The 16,585-nt window shown below is 33.4% G+C and overlaps 1 long non-coding RNA gene across 1 annotated transcript; it reads left to right on the top strand.

The window, feature by feature from the left end:
• Positions 1–14,363: 14,363 nt before the first annotated feature.
• Positions 14,364–16,251, top strand: LOC148761785 (uncharacterized). Its single transcript, XR_016027329.1, has 3 exons — positions 14,364–14,465; positions 15,116–15,195; positions 16,061–16,251. It is a non-coding gene; the product is annotated as an uncharacterized LOC148761785 (long non-coding RNA).
• The last annotated feature ends 334 nt before the right edge of the window (positions 16,252–16,585 follow it).

Here is a 16,585-nt window from a genome sequence, read left to right on the forward strand (position 1 = left end):
CTTAATTAATTAAATTAAATAATTAAGTTATTGGGTCTAATTGATTAAATTAAACAATTAAGTTAACTGGACTTCTTAAGAACTTAATTAAATTGTTTAATCAAATTATTCGATTAATTGGCAATTACAAAATAGTTTTGTAATTAGGGTTTAAAATTAATCCAAGATATAAATACCTTGCTATAGCCTCCAAACAAAATGAGAGAGAACGGCTAAAAAATTAAGTGAACGGCACATTAGAAATTCCTTTTGTCTTGCCGTTCCTTGTGTAAAGAAAAATAGTTTTTCATTCACTTAATTTCTTTTGTGTGTTCATGTCAAGCCCGGCTCTACAATATGTTTATTATGCCATTCCTACATAAGAATGCATGATTGCTTACTTGAGTACCTCGAAAATCGTTAAAGGACGGCAATGTACCAAATGGTACAATTAAGTTGAATTAAGCCTCGAACTAGTCCAAATAGAGATTTTAAGATGAAATTGAGAATTTTAAAACCCCAGAATGACTTAAAATGGTGATTCAGAGTTTGACAACCGATTTAGAGTCAAATTGGAATTTTCATGACCTAGGGGCAAAATGGTCATTTTGCCACTCGAGGTTAAGATGTGAGTGTTGGATGAAATTTTTGACTAAGATTGATCATTTGGAGTATAATTTGAGTTTGAGAAGTGAAGAATTTTAATTCTGACATTTTTTCGACCATAAGGGGTAAAATAGTCATTTTGCCGTCCTAGGGCAAAATTATAATTTTACACACCCAACACCTGTCATGCCCATGGATAATTGAAGGATTTTATGTGGTGGAGAAGGAAAGCTTAATAGTTAAGAATTTAAAAATTGACCAATGGTAAGGTGACAAGTGTCAAGCTTTTATTTCTTTATTATTCTCCTTATAAATTAGCACAAAACCAGCCCATTTCTCTTCATTATGGTCGGCCTCACCAAGGAGAAGCAAGAAAAAGGAAGAACAAAACCCTAGGTGAAAAAATTCAAGGGAAAAGTGTGAAAATTGAACGAAACAAGTGAAAAAAGGTAAGATTTTTTCAATTTAAGCTTGAGATTTCTCTTTCGTAAGCATTTTTCTTATTTTCCATGGTTGAATCACATGAAATCATGATGAATCCCTTGCTGGCCGAACACTTAGAGGGAGGTTTTGATACTTGATTTGGTTAGATTTCAATGTATTTTAGTGTTTTTAGTTAGTTAGTGATGTGTAGCATGAAAAGCCAACAGGAAAAATTTACTTCCTCCCATCACCCATCATTGGCCTAATCTTCCATGTAGAGTGTGGATGGTGGATTTGATTTTACTTCAAGTGAATTGGCTAGGAAATGATGAATTACGGTGAGAAAATCAAGTAGGAAAAATCATAATATTGGTGCACCCACCATGGACGAAATTCCCAAGAGAAAATGTGAAGATGATTTTGCTAAATTTTATGCTGTTTGACTTGTGTTTGATGGTTTGGAGAATTGGAAGAAAAATGGAGTTAATTGGAGTTGAATTGGATATATTGGCCAATTAATCAAGTGATAGATCGAATTAGGCCAATACCCTTTTATTTAGGTACACAATTGAATTTGTGTAAAACACCGTGTTTAGACGATAATCCGAACAATTTGCATTCCATTTCATGCATCCATATAGTTTTATAACGGTTTAGCACCAATGTGGTAAATTGCTTGATTGTGCATTATGTCTATGTGGTGAATCCTCCGATAAGGGCAAAGAAATTGTACCCAAGGATCGATAGTCGGAGTACTCTAAAAAAAAAATTCGACTCTTGAAATAGTGAGTAACCTTATCATTACCTTAATTATCTAAAGTGATATTTTTATTCGATTTTGTGAATTTTATGGAACATGACTTTAAATGGTTAATTTTTAGGTTTTATAAACAAAATGTGTTTAAATGAAATGATTTTATAAATTGTCTTGAAATTGAATGATGGCTTTGAAAATAGAGTAATTGGAGACCACTTGATGTGTTGTAAATTTATGGTTCTAATTTATTGGCTTATGGCAATATTGGCATGAATGGTTGAATTGGTAAATGTGCTGAAAATGTATGAACTGTTGATTTACCTTGAGAGGCTGTAAAATAAAATAATTGCCATGTCATGCTATCGCAAATTTTATTATAGGTGGGTTTAGCTTGCTACAGTGGGCGGGTTCTGTGGACCAGCCTTTTTGAAGGGTACGAAATCTTGGTATATTCTTACCTCGGTTGGAGAGGCGTGTAGGGTAACTCCCAAGGTACAACTTTAGAGTTCACTTCACGTTGAACCACCACGTGAGGGTGAACTCAGCCAACGCCAAGAAACGACTGTGTTTTTCAAACTAAAAATATGTTTACGTGTATACGAAATTTTTAATAGCCTTGGCGGACTCGGTTGGGATAGCCCTAGGCCAAGGTATCCCTGACAACTGAGTATGAGAATGATTTTTGGCATGAGCCAATTTTTAAGAAATTCATAAGCCATGTTGATTACTCTATTTATATGAATTGATTTTATTTGGTTGAAATGAGTTGAAAGGTGATGAATTACAGTATGATGATTTATTTTAATCGTCTCCATTTACTCGGCTTTAGATATTTTGGATGATGTTTGTTTACTCATTGGGATTATATAATCTCACCACCCTCATTTTCACCCATTTCAGGCTCAGAATAGCTTGTAGATAGCTGATTTCATCGAGGGCTACCATTGGATTTGCATCTTCCAAACTGTAGGTTCATAGTCTTCCTTACTTTTGGTTATTCAGGGGCCCACTTGTTATTGTAAATTAAATTAAATACTCTGGTTATTTGTGTTACCGTATGTACAAATTTATTTTGCTTTTACGCTACAAATTATTTACGTAGAGTTCTAAAAATATTGTTTTATAAGAAAATAAAATATTTTATTGAATATTATTTTTTTTATTTTTTTACTATATCCAAATAATCATAATTTCATTTTAAATGAAGGTTTTAGATGTTTAAACTTATTTTGATTATGAATTATGTGTTTTGTACTCACATACTACATTTTTAGCTGGTTTTGAAATTTTGAGGGAAAGATGACCAAAATGCCCCTGTGAGACAAAAATCATTTTTTTAATTGTTTTTAGCTAGAAATAGCTTAAAATCTTTTAGAACATGATATTTGGCAATGGTTATTCACAGGGGAAATGAGAAACTGATATTAAGCCTTGCGGGGTTCAGGTTGGCATTCTGGGTAATGAGTATCTATTGGGACACTGCGGTGGTTGTCACGGCTCGAGGGGAGTACCGGGTCGTGACAGTTCAGCCCCACAATTTTGCGTGGATTATGAGTTTATGAAACTCATCTTTGCTAGCACATTGTCAAGCAATAGCACTTCCAATCCTTAAAAAAGGATTTTCTAATTCATTAGTGTGGCTCACCATTCGAGGTTGTACAAGGATTCGTTGGACAACTTTGGTATGCAACAACCGGGCTGAGGTGGTTGAGCTTTTTGAAGGCTGATTTGGTAGTTTAACAAAGGATTCATCAACTTTTTTTATTTAGGTAAACTTGATATGATCATATATATTTTATTTTTAATTTAATTTTGTACTCAAGTTGGCATGAAAGAGATATTTGGAAGGTGAGGCGTAGTTTAATTTTAAATTTATTTCTAATGCATTTTATTTGTATTTGATGCATGATCAGCCCTCACCCAACAGTGGTATCAGAGCCCCTTTTATGCCATTTGAGTGCTTGTTCATGTTCAATGGATGCTTGATTAACAAATAGTTGTTTTGCATTTTGATTTGGTGCGATTTTGTTAAAATCGATTTTTCAAAAATCTGCTTTGCCAATATCATTTAATTCTGTCCAGCAACATTTGTACCCTCCTTTAATCTTATTTTAACTTATTTGATTCATATATAGACTTAACTAATGTGAGTTTTACATTGTGCAAAGGAAGCACAAGAAAAGGGGCACCATAAGACACGGTTTTGGAAGTTGTCTTGCAAGGTAGCACACACACGGTTTTAGTTGCAGAATTTTCCTTCTATTTGTGCTTAATTTCCAACAAAAAAATGTAATTGTTACACATTTATTGCTGGATATGTGGACAGAAAAATCATGAAATGTTCATGACTAAATATGCTGATTTTAAGCAAGAAATTGGAGCAAAAGTGAAAGCAGTCCAGCTCACTGTTATGACATGAATTTCAGATTTAATTGACAAGAAAGTCTTGGAAATTAATTCTGAAAAATTCCAGAAAATTATCTTTATTAAAATGTTCAATAAGGATTGTTTCTGGAAAATATCATGGTCAAATATGCTGTTTTCAAGAAAGAAAATTGGTGCAAATATAAATCTGTCCAGCTCACTGTTTAGGCATGAATTTCAGTTTTAATTGACAAGAAACTCTTGAAAATTAGTTCTGAAAAATTGCAGAAAATTATATTTATTAAAATGTTCAATGAGGATTATTTCTGGAAATTTTCATAGCCAAACAAGCTGATTTAGGCAATTAATTATTGAAAGTTTGAAAACAGTTCAGAGAATAGTTATAGCTTGGAAATCGGTTTTGAATGGCAAGATAATTTTGCAAAATTAAGTCTGAAAATTTCAGAATATTATCCTCATTTGAAAGGTTCAATTAGAGGATAAAATTTTGAATTTGAATTAATTTTTGAGTGGCTAGACACTTAATGAAATTAAAGGAATGTCCTTCATATGTGAAACGGCACTCATGACAAAGGTTGTGCATGGTGCTGCCACACATGGATGCCGCACCTCCCATTGCCATGGATGCAATAGCTTAATGGAAAGAGGTTGTTTGTTGGAGAAATTGGACAGTCAATGATTAGGAAGGATTCTTTCCTTAGCTGATCATTGACTCCTAAATGTTAGCGATACATGCCTAAAATCAAGGAGTTTGAATCCTTGATGGAATCAATCAATTTTGAATTGATTGATAGTAAATCTCCAAAAATACTAAGCCTTCCTCATTTGATGAGGAGTCCCTGAATTAAGGGATTATGGATTAAATTTATCAACATCTAATTAGATCAGATGATTTCAATTAAAAGGGAAAGTCAACTTTAGTAGATGACATTCTAATCTGATTAGGATAAATTTTAATTAAAATAAATTTACTAATAAATTAGGACTTCTAATAATGATTAGAACTCTGCAATTAGTGAATGGATAATACAAGATTAAAAGGTGGATAAGGACCTTCCTAAAATATTTAAGACACGTGATTTGGATCATGAAACCTTTTAAAATGGTTTATGATAGATACTCAAATTAGGAAGTTTCCTAAATTGGTTTAGGTTTCTAATTAAAGAAGTTTAATTCGAATGAACTTACTAATAGAATTAATTCAAATATGATTTGAGCTAGCGAAAGGCCTTGATATGATCAATTCCTTTACTAAGTATTTTCTAAAAAAATTATTTTTTAACAATTACTGAATCTTTTCAAACCTAAGCACCAAATGATTTGAACTATGATCCTCAATGGTTGAGTGACATTTTTCAAATGAAATGCAAGATCATCATCATATTGAGCATGTTTACGTTATATGTTTATAACTAGATTGTAGATGTTAGTTGATGGTTATGGACTATAGACCCAATATGATTATGGATATTTGGTTAAACTACTATTTATGGAAATATTTTCAAATAGGGTCTGCAAACCCTACCTTATCTCTTACATTCTGGGTTTGTAAAATTCTCTTCTCATCTAACTCCCCTCGAATGTAACTTGAGGTTTCTACATTCATTTGTAATTAGAAATAGGATTAGATTAGGAATGAAATTTTGTAAATCAGAAGATAGAGATCAAAGGTGCCATGAAGAGCTAAAGGTGGATGCAAGCTAAGGCATGAAGTGCTTAATGTATGCTATCCCCTAAGATTTGACCAACTAGGTTCCCTTTATGGCTCAAGGAAACTAGAGTAGAAAATTCCATAACTATCTTAGTAGAACAACATATGATAGATTTAATTTTATGCAATATATTAAATGCTATGTACGCTAATCAAACGAGACCTTAATAAAATGAAAAGGATAAAATCCCTTGGTAAATATTGAGTCACATACCACGTATGATTAAGTTACCTTCCACCATATAGCAAGATAACCTAGCTGCTCTTTTAATCGGAGGCTTGTTGATCACACTTAAGGCCACACTTTTACATGAGTATGTTTGAGCTATTGGTGGGTCTTACTTAACTAGTTTCATGCAATCCGGATGCTTGGAAACTTGATTATTATGGAAACTAGAGGCAAAGGCTAGGTGAAACATATATGATATGTTTAGGCAATGTTTTGTCAGCTAGCTGATCTAGGAGTTGTATAGAGATAAATTTGGTAAGCTCAGTTACCTACCTAATCCACATTTGGCAAGCTCAATTACCTACCTAATCCACCTACATAGTTTGTTGAGCACACTCAAGGCCATGACTAGATGGATGGGATCGTAGCCCACTAAGAGAATCCTAGTAAAGATCTTTCGAGGTGATATTGAGGGTTATCATCTTGTAGAAATGTCACAGCCCAATTTTCGGGCCAAGACCGACGCATGGGCCCAAGGGGCACAACCCACTAAACCCAAGCAAGCCTTTCTATATAATCAATTTCATACTTTCTTCAAACATTCCTAAAGCCATGTTTTGTAATTTTCCACTATAAGTACTGTAATAACATACTATGACAAACCAAGAATTTACATTTGTATTATCCAAAAATTGGTTGTACATTTGCCATCTCATAATGGTATTATCAAATCCAAATTATACAAATATTGTTTATAGCATAAATCTTAAAGATTTACATCAAGTGTATATGTACCCATGCAATAGACTCCCGACGACCAGTGGAGTGACTTGGATGAGCGTACGACTATTGAAAGCCAAGATACCTACCAAAGGCTGAATGCACATGAACGCCTCAATTTAGGTTCCAACTGCCTCTAAGTCTGAAAACATGAAGTTTGAAAGAGTGAGTATAAACCTAGTGAGTGAACATAAGAAGGGAACAAGCAAACGATAAGGAATATGTAGAAATCATGATGCACGTGTTTTAAAAACAATGTAATTTATTTTGATTTCTAGCTAAAACCCCTCATTTCAAACTTGATTAATTAATCCCTTGATGTTGAAAATCTAGGATAATCCATGAAGTTGAAAAGAATGAAAATTTCAATAAATATCCAAGCAAGACAAGTATGATAGAGATGGCAGAGGGTTTCTCGCTGCAACGAAAATGCATTCTCGCTACAGCGAGAAACGAGGCACTTAAGTAAAAAGGATCCTTTTGCAATAAAAATCCCTTTTATGCTGCAATAAAAATCAATTTGAAAGTATTTAGCAATTTTCAAGATTCAACATGCAATACATTCACATATTATAATCATAACCTTTTTATCGTATATGCATACATAAACATATATGAACACGTATACCACCACCTCACTCAGCCAATCTGCACTCCCTACACGCACAAGGCAATATCATCATGTGGACTCCCTACTGGCACATTTCAATATCATCGCATGCACTCCTTACTCGCAAAAGCAATATCATCATCCACACTTCCGCACCCCATCATCACCGGCATGTGCATCCCCTACATCGCGCACACGCATGGTTATATTTATTACACAATATTAATTATCAATACACAACATATATATATCAACATAATATAGGAGCACGAGGATTCATCATATTGCTCACTCACAACATAACACGTTTCAATAAAGGCTTGTTCCCATGCATAATCTTTAAGGAAAAATCAAATAAAAATCATTCATATGCTTCATCCAAATACCAATGCATTTCCCAAAACATTTTAAATGCAAGTTCACACACATGTTTTTGTTAATGCTTGTGATTTGACTCCAACTTCGATTAATGCTCCGTGTGGAGGTGTGAGGTCTTGTTGAAACCTTGGTAGCTTTGTAATTTAGTTCCTTCTCAAAAGTCATCAAGCTAGTATAGGAAGTCCCTTTTTCTCTCTCTAAAACACCTAGCTAGTGAGAGAGAGTATCAAGATAAGACTTTTGAGGGTTTTAAGGTGAAAGAGTAAAAGAGCACAAAGGACTTTGTGAAAAGGTGCACAAAAGCATGAAAATTGGCGTAACATGAGAAAATTTATGGAGGTTTCAAAGCAAGCTTCCATGGAAGATGAGAAAACGTGAGAAGAGGAGAAGAGATGGAAGGAAGGAGAAGAAAAAGCTGCTGGAAATTAGATATTTATATCTAAAGTTTATTGAATTTCTCAATCAAATTACCAAAATGCCCATAACAAGGTCACTTTGTCTTCCCCTTACCTTTATACAATCTTTTTACTTCTTTGACACTAAGACAAAATCCATAATAGTCTAGAAATACTCAGGTTCATGAGAACGTAAAAATTTAAACTCAAGATGAAAAATGACCATTTTGCCTTTACTATGGAAATTATCAGTATTTCTTTCTTCTTCATTCATTTTACCATCATTCATCTATTCTTTAGGCCTACTTAAACCTTAACAACATTAGAAAGCTATTTCTAGGAGCTCACCATGATAAATGACTAAATTACCCTTAGTTAGTGTTATCGTGTCTACTTCTAGTTACATGTCTACGGAGGTCAAGATTTCACATTCTACTAGCCTTCTAAGGCTCTAAACACCTTACTTTGCCCTAATTCACATCTGAATCACCTTTTATGTCGCAAATTCCTCTTCGATAAAAATATTATTATTTTATTATTATCTCTTCGTGTGCGAAATATTTTATCTTAAAATACTATTTTCACCTGTCCCTATCCTTTGGCACTTAAATCAGCATCCATTGACCCTTTGTCTCATTGATAAGGTCATATTGACTTCTATACGAGGGTACTAGGTGTCACAATCTCCCCCACTTAAAAGAATTCATCCTCGAATTCTTCTCAACGTCGGGTTGTTAATCTCGCTCAATGATCCTATTTCATTTCCTCCTTCATAGGGACTTTAATTTATGCACTTCGTTACCTTTCGTTCAACTAAAACACTTTACAAGGTCAGGGTACGTAACTTATCTCTATTGTCATCTTTGAGTCAGAACCACGGTACCTTTCATTATTGTTCTTTCTCTTATCATTAAGATCCCAAGTATGCCTTTAATTCCATTACTATCCTTAAACATATCTTTATTTCAATTCTTGTCAAACCTCTTGTCATTTATTCACCTTATCCCCCTACATTATTACATGACTTATGGCATCATAAACACACCCTATTCATTCCTATACATTTTTTTTCTAACATCATGGGGAGTTGAATCTTTCAACCATTCCTTCATACCTCATATTTATCTTGTATTTACACAACTTGAATCTTCTTAATCATATTAGTCCATCTTGTATGGCTTAACCAAGTTATAAATGACATTTCCTTGGCATCATTTCTTCAACTGTTTCTCCAAAATTTTTTACATCAACATAGCTCAACTTCCGATGGGATTTCTTATCGTTACACTACCTATACAACTCATCAAATATACTGAGTTCAAATCTCAAATCACTAAGGACAATTCTTCACTTTAGTTGAGCACATCACTAACTCCACACATACGTATGTACACACACATTTAAGTATCAACATTCTTTATTATGTGCGGGGATTCTTGTATTCAAGTGCCTTCAGACTAAATTCCTTTTATTCGTTCCCATCCATAACCAAGATTCAGTATAATAATTCTCATAGTGTATGTCAACATTATCATATTTAATTTACAAACATCGGGGCATAATCAATTTCATATTGCCCTTTTTATATGTTTAAATCACCATTCCGCTTGCGTCTACCACAAGTTATCTCTTACATAATGTCACAACCCAAAACTCCCCATCAGACCTGTGACAACCGTCGCGAAGCCTCGACAGACATTCTTCACCCTAAATGCCGATCGAAACCTCGCAAGGCTCTCGTATTAGCTTTTGCACTTCCCTGGTGAGCAATAGTTATCAAATATCATAATTCGAAGGATTATGAGTCATTTCCAAATCAGAACATAACATATTGTTTTCTGGTTCACAAGGGCATTTTCGTCATTTTTCGTCAAAAATCTCAAAACTTGATAAAAAGGTAATAGGTAAGCAGAAAATATATATTTAGTGATTTAGAAACAAATTAAGTAGCTAAAACGTTCATTTGAAGTGAAAATTTGACCATTTGAATATAATAAAAATATTCAATAAAATAAACTATTTTCTTGTAAAATAATTTTTATAAAGCTATCGGTAAATAATTCTTATAGCTTAAAAGTTAATTATATTCATATATACTATAAAGCAAATAACCAAAGTATAAAATTACTTTTACAGCAACACGTGGGCCCACATCTAACCAAAATACATCAGAAGCTGAAAACCTACAACTTTTACCGATTCAAGTCCAAATGAAGGTCCTTGTTAAAGTCAGCTAACTATGGAATTCCCCGAGCCTAAAATGTGAAGAAATGAGGGTGGTGAGATTATAAAATCCCAGTGAGTAAACAAACACCATCTAAACTATTTAAAGGTGAGTAAATGGAGACAACTAAAATATTCCATCGAAATATGTATTTCATAACATAAATATTCATTTCATTTAAATAATCAATATGGCTTATGAGTATCTTAAAACTTGGCTCATGCCAAAAATTATTCTCATACTCAGTTATCAGGGATACCTTGGCCAAGGGCTATCCCAAACCGAGTCCGCCAAGGCTATTAAAAAGTTATGTACGCATAAATCATGTTTTTATTTTGTAAACATAGTCGTTCCTTGGCGTTGGCTGAGTTTCCCTTCACGTGGTGGTTTGGCGTGAAGTGAACTCTAAAAGTGTTAGCCTCAGGAGTTATCCACCCGCGCCTCTCATACTGAGGTAAGATACAATGGGGTTTACCGTGCCCCTCTAATAGGCTGGTACACGAAAACCCGCCCACTGCAGTAAGCTAATAATTATCCCACCAATCAATAAAATTCAATAACATGATATGGCAATTATTGTAATTCACAGCCTTTCAAGGCTAAATACACATTTCATATATTTCAACACAAATACCAATTTAGCCATTTATGCAAATATTGTCATAAGCCATTTGATTCAAGTCATAAATTTATAACACATGAAAACAGTCTCCAATTACTCTATTTCCAAACCATCATTCAATTTCAAGACAATTTATAAAATCATTTCGTTTAAACACATTTTGTTTATAAAACAAAAAGATTTAACATTTAAATTCAATTTTCATAAAATTCACAAAATCGGATAAAACCACTTTAGATAATTAAGACGATAGTAAGGTTACTCACAGTATTACGAGTCGATGTACTCCTAATTCCAGTCTTCAAGCATAATCTCTGTACTTTTACCAGTGTAATTTGCTCACCACCTACCCACAATGTACAATACATAATTCACCACATTAATGCTTGACCATTATAAAATCAATTCAGACTCGGTGTATATGCATGATATGATATGAAACTTATCCGACTACCGTTTAAATGCGGTGTTGACCTAATTCGACCTATTACCCGATTAAATGACAATTGTGTCCGATTTGGCTCCAAATTGCTCCATTTCATTTCTAATATTTTAATTCACTAAATACAATTCCAATAATCTAAAATTCAGCCTAACAACCCTCATAATTCTTCTTGAAAATTTCGGCCATTGTGGTGCACTATCACTAAAAATTTTCCCATTCCATTTTCTCACCATAAATCATCATTTCATCAATTTTTTTTCAACCAATTCACTTGATCACAAAATCAATTCATTACTTCTACACTTCACATAGGGTTCGGCCATTGAAGGTTAATGGGGAAAACGGATTCTTTTTTGTTGTTTTGTCTCTAAACATGCTTAACCAACTCTAAACACCAACATAACTCGAAATCAAACAATTCCAACATCATTTCTCTCACCAAACCCATTCGGCCAACCATGATTTCCCCATGAAAACATACAATCCAACCATGGAAATTAAGGAGAAATGCATGGGTAAGGTAAATCACTAGCAAAATCAAAGAAATTTTACCTTTCCTTGATCAAATCCTTGAATTCCAACACTTTCTCTTTGATTTTCCCCACCTAGGGTTTGTTCTTCCTTGGTTTCTCTTCTCTTCTGGTTTGGCCGACCACTATGGAAGAAATGGGCTGATTTTTAAGCCTTTTTATAAAGAAATAATAAAATAATAAAAGCATGACACATGGCATTTCCTTATTGGTTCAAATTTAAAATATTTGACTTTTAATTCTTTAATTCTCCACCACACATTTCTCATGTTTATCCATTTCCATGATGAATAAAATCTCTTGGTCTTAACAAGTGTCGAGGGTGAAAATTTTTCGATTTACCGTCGGGGCGGTGAAATTACCGTTTTTGCCCCCATACTCCAAAAACACCGAGAATTAAAAATTTTTTTTCACTGCTAAACCTCATATTATACTTCATATGATCAATCTTAGTCAAAAATTTCATCAAATACCCAAATTAAATTTTTATGTGGCAAAATGACCATTTTGCCCCTAATCGGTCAATTTTCCCGATTGACTCCAAATTGGCCATCAAACTCCGAATCACCATTTTAGGTCATCCCTGGACTGTGAAATTCCTAATTTCACCTTAAAATCCCTATTTTAATTAGTTCGAGGTATAAATCAACTTACTTGTACTTCTAAGCATAATACCGACTTTTAAATATTCTTCCGGGGCTGTTCAAATATACAATCTCTCTATCAATCTCATGTGTAACATGGTAGATAATTTATGGCTGGGCTTGATAGCACAACCCTTTTGAAATCAAATTTTTTCCTCAAAATTTCTCTTACTGAACTCAGAGAAAAGGTGGGGTATTGTCTTCTTATCTGATGTTCAACTTCCCATGTCATCTCTTCCATTGGAGCATTCATCCACAATACTTTAACCATTGGGATGCTCTTATTCATTCCTGTACGTATCCTCGTATTTATGTTTACCTCACATTTATGTAGCTTCAATCTTCTTAATCATATTAGTCCATCGCGTACGGCTTAACCGCGCTATAGATTACATTTCCTTGATACCATTTCCTTAACTATCTCCCAAAGTCTCTTATGTCCACGCAACTCAGCCTCTAATGGGGTTTCTTATCGTTATGCTACCTTTATCACTTGTCAACAATCAATAATTCCCACTTCAAAATACTCTTTCCATATTACAACTGTTTCCAAATCAATTTTTCTCCTAAAGGGGTGTGCACTACAATTCCTATTCAAGCATTTCATAATACATAAGGATCAAACACTCTTTATTTATCCATATATATATATTTAACATCACAGATAATTCAAATTTGATAACCATTAGTAACCATATTCTCAAAAAGAAAACTCCAGTATTTTCATGATCGAGTACTTATTAAGTAGATCTCGTCTATTACCACGATATATTTAAATAAATAAACCTACTTTTGGATGTATCCTTATGAACTTAATCAATTCTTATAATTCTTAGGTCATAACCAACTTGTTAGTTATACGTCACATATAAACATATCTAACTTGTGATTCCTCAAATTTTACTCCAAACACTAGATCTCATGGCCTCATTAGTTTATCAATTTGAAAATGAATATAAACATTTATCTCCCTTCAAGTACACTTTAAAATCAAAGTATCATTTATCAAGATATTTCTGGTATCAACTTCCATCAGCCCTTTTTACCTTAGAAGATTATGTCAAACCCTGCTTTGTAAAATAATTATAATGTCATTCACATGCTCGATAGAATGTTTGTATATTTAAGAAGCTCGAGAAATCGTTAAAAGACGATATTGCCCCTAATGGTATCATTAAGTCGATTAAGCCTCGAACTAGTTCAAATAAGAATTTTAAGGTAAAATTAAGAGTTTCATAGTTCAGGGATGACTCAAAACGGTAATTAGGAGTTCAAGGATCAATTCGGAGTCAATCTGAAATTTTCACTATCTAGGGGCAAAATTGTAATTTTTCCACTCGCGGACAAAATTTGAGATTTTGAGAGAATTTAGATCACATTTGACAAATTGGAGAATGGTATGAGTATAAGGGATGAAAAATATGTCTATGGGCAATTTTTCAGTTTTTGGGGTAAAAATGTAATTTTTCACTTTACGGGGGTAAAAGTGTAATTTTTAAAAATTTGCTCCACCTAAACTTTGGAAAAGTCTAGAAATTTCTTGGAAGACATGGATAAGTGAAGAGGATTGAGTGGTAGAAAAAGAAAGTCAAAAAGATGGCTAGAAAAAAATAAAATAATAAAATATTCAAAAGGTAAATAAAATAATAATATTTTATTAAGCCTATTAAAAGGCTTAAAAATTCCAGAATTCTTCATTGGGATGGTCAGCCAAAACCAGCAGGAGAGAGAGAGAAATAAGAACAAACCCTAGAGTGAGAAAATTCAAAGAAAAAGTGTGATTTTTCAAGAAATCAAGTGTTTAAAGGTATGATTTTTCAAGCTTAGCTTAAGATTTATCATTTCCATGCATTTCCCATCATTTTTCATGGTTGAATCATGTGATTTGAGGATGAATTCAATTCTGGAAAAATGGGTTAGGAGAGAGAAACTTGTTCGATTAATTTGATTTTAAGTTATGTTAGTGTTTTAAGTTAGTTTAGCATATTTAGGAACAAAACAACAAGAAAAGAATTTATTATCCTCCATTACCATTATTGGCCGAATTTTCTAGGAGAATATTGGCTGATGATCTTGATGTTTATTTGAGGAATTATGATGAATAATGATAAATTATGAGCCTAAAAAAATAATAGGAATTTTCAGAGCAAAAATATGAATTTTTACCCACTAGGGGTATTTTCATAATTTGCTATCAGGACTGATAATTTGCACCACACTGAGGGACATTAAGTCAATTTGGGTGCAATTGAGGTATAGAAACTGAAAAAAATTAATTTGAGATTAAATTGGACGCGTTAGTAATTTAATCGGGTAATAAGCCGAATTAGGTCAGCACCGCATTTAAGCGGTAGTCGGATAAGTTGCATGTCATATCATGCATATATACCGAGCCTGAATTGATTTTATAATGGTCAAGCATTGATGTGGTGAATTATTTATTGTACATTGTGGAAGGTGGTGAGCAAATTACACTGGTAAAAGTACCAAAATTGTGCTTGAAGACTGGGATTAGGAGTACATCGACTCCTAGAACTGTGAGTGGACAATTTATCGTCTTAAATATCTAGAGTAATTATACTTGTTTGATGCTTTTATTGAATGGTGAGTTTAAATTATAAAATATTATGTTTTCCAATTAAAATATTTTTTAATAAAAAATGAGATTTATACTGGTTTTGAAAACTAATATTGTTTTGGGAAAATTGAGTATATGGAGACTGTGTTGAAATTTATGATTTTATATGTTATTGAAATTGTGGCTTATGACACTATGGTAGCATGATGGCTAAATTTTTTTGGGTTGGCATGAAATATATGAACAGTTTTGGATTGGTCTCAGTAGACTGGATTACATTTTATTCGCCATATTATGCTACTGAAATTTTTATGGGTCTGGTGGTATATTAAACGGTCACTACAGTGGTGGGGGTTTCCGTGGACTGCCTATGAGAGGGGCACGGTAACTCAATTATATACTTACCTCCGGGGGGAGATGTTGGGTGAAGTATCTCCTGAGGTATGATTTGAGTGCACCTCACGTTCGGGCCACCACGTGAGAGTGAGACTCAGCCAATGCCAAGGAACGACTGTGTGTTAGATGTGAAAACATGTTTATGGGTATGGGTCATTGAATAGCCTTGGCGGTCTTAGTGGGATACCTTGACGAAGGTACCTGCGAGAATGATTATGGCAGGGGCCAAGTTTAAGAAATTCATAAGCCGGGAAATTTTGATGAAAATAAATTGTTTGGTATAGATTGAAACGAAATTTGTGTTATGAACATTATTAAGATATAACGTTTTTATATTATCTCCATCTACTCGGCTTTAGATGCTTTTGATGGTAATTGTTTACTCACTGGGATTATTTAATCTCACCCTTCTTCCTATCCATTTTCAGGCTCAAGACAGTTTGTTGATAGTTGATTAAGACGAGAATTAATCTCGGAGTTGCATCATAGGAAGTAAGGGTTCGTAGCTCTACACCTTCTTGGTTAGTTGGGGGCCCACGTGTCACTGTAAACGAAATTTCATACTTTAATTATCTTTATTACTATATGAATAAATTTATTTTACTCTGACGCTACAAAAGTTATTTTAGGAAGACTTTGAAAATATTGTGTTTTAAGAAAATAGAATATTTTATTTAATATTTTTATTATATTCAAATAGCTATAATTTTACTTTAAACGAATGTTTTAGACTTCAAAATTTAATTTAAATCATGAAATACGTGTTTCCGCTTACATATTACATTTTTACGGATTTCAAAATAAAAAAAAATGATGAAAATGCCCCAGTGAGCTAGAAAATAATATTTTTATTGGTTTGAGTTGGAAACAACTTATGATTTCTTGAAATGCGAGATTTAATAACTGTCGCTCACTGGGGAGATGCGGAAGTTGATGCTAAGCCTTGCGGGGTT

Source organism: Theobroma cacao, chromosome 7 (assembly GCF_053813885.1).
Source record: "Theobroma cacao isolate CCN51 chromosome 7, ASM5381388v1, whole genome shotgun sequence".
NCBI lineage: Eukaryota > Viridiplantae > Streptophyta > Magnoliopsida > Malvales > Malvaceae > Theobroma > Theobroma cacao.